Below are 5,000 nucleotides of genomic sequence, written 5' to 3' on the forward strand. Positions count from 1 at the left end.
CTCGGAAGAGTTAATGACAGTCCAAGCCCCCCCTGCGTGGGGAGAGTCTTGCTAGGCCATGACCCACCGGAAGGGCGCAGCGTCCCCCACCCCAGACATGTGACGTCACACTATCGGTATTGACGACTAGACTCATTGCTTATAATCATTTGCCATACACCGGTGGAAGCTGCCGAGACGAGTAGCTACATAGCGCGCTCGCCGTGTCACTAATGTACAGAGATACAACAGTTTCGACGGGAACCACATTAAACGTATACACGGCGCTGATTAGTAATAGATAGAGCCATCAGAATACAGATAATATATACAACTGTCCGTATACATGCTGAAAGACTCTGCTCACAATCACAACCACACGTCAGCCACACACTCTTATCACGCACTACTCTCTGCCTGTAACACGCACACAGACAATATGTAAGCACCAGCATGCAACAACACCCAGTGCATCCTCTCCGCCACATTAGACAATCCACACTGTCATAACCAGACTGGGAGGTCCACACAGAAAACAGAATATCCCACCCACCCGACAACCACCATTGCTCAGCCAAGCCACCAACACCCACACATGTCCTACACAGGGGTGCACCCAACATCACAATACTGCCTCCTCTCACAGCACACAAACAATGGCAGGAATGAAAGACACAGGTCTGCCACAAGCATGGAATGAGAGCGCCGCCTGTCATGAGCCAAAGGTACATCCTGACGTGGCAAATCAGATGATACCGCAGGCATCCACGTACTATAATCACAATCAACAAACCGGCCGCCGCCCCCCCCCCCCATTAAACCTTTCCTTACAACAATGTGTACCTTAACCTAACCTATGTCGTACCTTAACCTAACCTATGTCGTACCTTAACCTAACCTATGTCGTACCTTAACCTAACCTATGTCGTACCTTAACCTAACCTATGTCGTACCTTAACCTAACCTATGTCGTACCTTAACCTAACCTATGTCGTACCTTAACCTAACCTATGTCGTACCTTAACCTAACCTATGTCGTACCTTAACCTAACCTATGTCGTACCTTAACCTAACCTATGTCGTGCCTTAACCTAACCTATGTCGTGCCTTAACCTAACCTATGTCGTGCCTTAACCTAACCTATGTCGTGCCTTAACCTAACCTATGTCGTGCCTTAACCTAACCTATGTCGTGCCTTAACCTAACCTATGTCGTGCCTTAACCTAACCTATGTCGTGCCTTAACCTAACCTATGTCGTGCCTTAACCTAACCTATGTCGTGCCTTAACCTAACCTATGTCGTGCCTTAACCTAACCTATGTCGTGCCTTAACCTAACCTATGTCGTGCCTTAACCTAACCTATGTCGTGCCTTAACCTAACCTATGTCGTGCCTTAACCTAACCTATGTCGTGCCTTAACCTAACCTATGTCGTGCCTTAACCTAACCTATGTCGTGCCTTAACCTAACCTATGTCGTGCCTTAACCTAACCTATGTCGTGCCTTAACCTAACCTATGTCGTGCCTTAACCTAACCTATGTCGTGCCTTAACCTAACCTATGTCGTGCCTTAACCTAACCTATGTCGTGCCTTAACCTAACCTATGTCGTGCCTTAACCTAACCTATGTCGTGCCTTAACCTAACCTATGTCGTGCCTTAACCTAACCTATGTCGTGCCTTAACCTAACCTATGTCGTGCCTTAACCTAACCTATGTCGTGTTTTAACCTAACCTATATTGCGCCTTAATGTAACCTATATTGCGCCTTAATGTAACCTATATTGCGCCTTAATGTAACCTATATTGCGCCTTAACGTAACCTATATTGCGCCTTAACGTAACCTATATTGCGCCTTAACGTAACCTATATTGCGCCTTAACGTAACCTATATTGCGCCTTAACGTAACCTATATTGCGCCTTAACGTAACCTATATTGCGCCTTAACGTAACCTATATTGCGCCTTAACGTAACCTATATTGCGCCTTAACGTAACCTATATTGCGCCTTAACGTAACCTATATTGCGCCTTAACGTAACCTATATTGCGCCTTAACGTAACCTATATTGCGCCTTAACGTAACCTATATTGCGCCTTAACGTAACCTATATTGCGCCTTAACGTAACCCACATTGCCCCTTAACGTAACCCACATTGCCCCTTAACGTAACCCATATTGTGCTGTAACCCAACACACGTTGGGCCTTAACCCAACACACGTTGGGCCTTAACCCAACACACGTTGGGCCTTAACCCAACACACGTTGGGCCTTAACCCAACACACGTTGGGCCTTAACCCAACACACGTTGGGCCTTAACCCAACACACGTTGGGCCTTAACCCAACACACGTTGGGCCTTAACCCAACACACGTTGGGCCTTAACCTGCTCTGTAATTGTCATACGACGCGTTAAATTAGTGTAGTGTTGCCTAACTGCAACCCCCGCAATATAGTTTGCTACTCGCACTGCCCGGTCCCCAGTGTATCGCTTCATGTTAAACACCTTGCAGCGATACACTGTAATGTGGATGGCAGCAGGACGTACATGCTCAATGCCCTTCGCAGTTGTTCATTGGCATTCGCATGGCGAAGCACCGCGCCTACGCTGTGGTACGGCCTGTGTCAACTGTCCGCTGATGTTGTACCTCCAAATCACACACTGTACTGCACATTGGTCCTCATGTACTGAATGATACATCGTGGTACATGTGACCGTACAACGACTGCGCCAACAACGGCGAACCATGCGGTCCAAATGTTGTGCACGCAGCTACGTGTCGTCTCCCTATAAGAGCTGGAGTGCAGTGTGGTATGCCCTGGATGGCGATCAGCATGAGCCGTCTGTTGATGTAGTGGCGCGTGTTGTCAGACGTTGTCGTCTCTTCTCACACACCGTGATAGCATGGTGCACTGCGTTCCACATCTGCGACATGCGACAGAGGCCGGTTGACAGTCGTTTGCGCAATGGACATCGCATACGTACGGGGGCCACCTTCCACGTGTTTGCGAAGCGTGCACATGTTGTTGCGTGTATGTGGGCAGACATAGTGTGTCGTGACACCTGACACAGGCATGCAACAATCGTTGAATTTGCAAATGGCGATGGACGCCTACGTTTGCTGGTGACGTTACGCAAATGAACAACTGGTAAACCGTTGTGGTGCGGTTGTTCTCGCTAGAGGTGAATCAGTGATGGCGACGATCGGTTGAGCTACCAACCGGTTGTTTCAGCGATACCCACCATGCCCACGAACGTGAATGGCATGTGGGTGTGAAGCGATACGCGGCGGTGGCTGGGTGGGACCGGCCCCGGCCGGTGAGGGGGGGCCGCCCGGCGTGCTGGCCGCGCGGTGCGTGGGCGCACGCGCTACAGCCGGCTGGTGGGGGCGGCCACTGGCAGGCGCGCCGGCCGACGGAGGCGGCAGGCGGCGCAGCTGCGCGCCGGCGCACCCTGCACGCGGCGCCGTGCGGCCAAAGTAGGTCCTCGCGGGCCCGGTGCGAAGCGCGGTGGACATCTGCAGTGTGCTGGTCCGATTGAGGACTGTGTGCGCTGAGGATGCGCCGCCGCCCGGCGCTCGGCGCCGCGACGCCGTCTGCTGCTCGGTCGCCTCTGCGGTTCTCGCAGGTGGTTTGTATCGCAGCTGTGCGGACGTGTTGGCGCGTGCGCTGTGCTGGGAGAGTTCGCTTCGGCACCCAAGTGGGGCTTTTGTCCTTCTGTGGCGCTGGCGTTGGAGCTGCCGGTCACCGTAGGTGGCGCGTGTTGTCTCCCGCCGGCAATGCCACGACAGCACGCTCCCGGGCCTCTGTCGGCAGCGGCAAGCTCAGTTGGGAGCACGGGTGGTCGCACCTAAAGCGTCTACTCGCCAAACTCCGGGCGATTGCGCCTCTCTCGAACCCGACCAAGTACTTAGGACGGCGCTGCGCGCCGCCGGGACCTGAGAGGGTTTCGAGGTGTATGGTGCAGGGGAGCGCAGCCTCCTCCTGTTTGCAGAATAATTGAGCGGACGCTTGCGTGTTCGCGCGGGCCCCCGGGACACACTCCCGGGCGGCCGGCTGCTCAGCTCTAGTTGACGCAGCTCCCTGGTTGATCCTGCCAGTAGTCATATGCTTGTCTCAAAGATTAAGCCATGCATGTCTCAGTACAAGCCGCATTAAGGTGAAACCGCGAATGGCTCATTAAATCAGTTATGGTTCCTTAGATCGTACCCACGTTACTTGGATAACTGTGGTAATTCTAGAGCTAATACATGCAAACAGAGTCCCGACCAGAGATGGAAGGGACGCTTTTATTAGATCAAAACCAATCGGTCGGCTCGTCCGGTCCGTTTGCCTTGGTGACTCTGAATAACTTTGGGCTGATCGCACGGTCCTCGTACCGGCGACGCATCTTTCAAATGTCTGCCTTATCAACTGTCGATGGTAGGTTCTGCGCCTACCATGGTTGTAACGGGTAACGGGGAATCAGGGTTCGATTCCGGAGAGGGAGCCTGAGAAACGGCTACCACATCCAAGGAAGGCAGCAGGCGCGCAAATTACCCACTCCCGGCACGGGGAGGTAGTGACGAAAAATAACGATACGGGACTCATCCGAGGCCCCGTAATCGGAATGAGTACACTTTAGATCCTTTAACGAGTATCTATTGGAGGGCAAGTCTGGTGCCAGCAGCCGCGGTAATTCCAGCTCCAATAGCGTATATTAAAGTTGTTGCGGTTAAAAAGCTCGTAGTTGGATTTGTGTCCCACGCTGTTGGTTCACCGCCCGTCGGTGTTTAACTGGCATGTATCGTGGGACGTCCTGCCGGTGGGGCGAGCCGAAGGCGTGCGACGCGCCTCGTGCGTGCTCGTGCGTCCCGAGGCGGACCCCGTTGCAATCCTACCAGGGTGCTCTTGAGTGAGTGTCTCGGTGGGCCGGCACGTTTACTTTGAACAAATTAGAGTGCTTAAAGCAGGCAAGCCCGCCTGAATACTGTGTGCATGGAATAATGGAATAGGACCTCGGTTCTATTTTGTTGGTT

General features: G+C 52.6%; 1 non-coding gene across 1 annotated transcript in view; it reads left to right on the plus strand.

The window, feature by feature from the left end:
• Positions 1-4,062: 4,062 nt before the first annotated feature.
• The window catches only part of LOC126434597 (small subunit ribosomal RNA), a 1,910-nt gene continuing 972 nt past the window's right edge, over positions 4,063-5,000 (plus strand). The window contains exon 1 of the ribosomal RNA XR_007579347.1: positions 4,063-5,000. This exon is cut by the window's right edge and continues 972 nt beyond it. This is a non-coding gene — a ribosomal RNA (small subunit ribosomal RNA).

This window comes from Schistocerca serialis, unplaced genomic scaffold (assembly GCF_023864345.2).
Source record: "Schistocerca serialis cubense isolate TAMUIC-IGC-003099 unplaced genomic scaffold, iqSchSeri2.2 HiC_scaffold_1192, whole genome shotgun sequence".
Lineage (NCBI taxonomy): Eukaryota > Metazoa > Arthropoda > Insecta > Orthoptera > Acrididae > Schistocerca > Schistocerca serialis.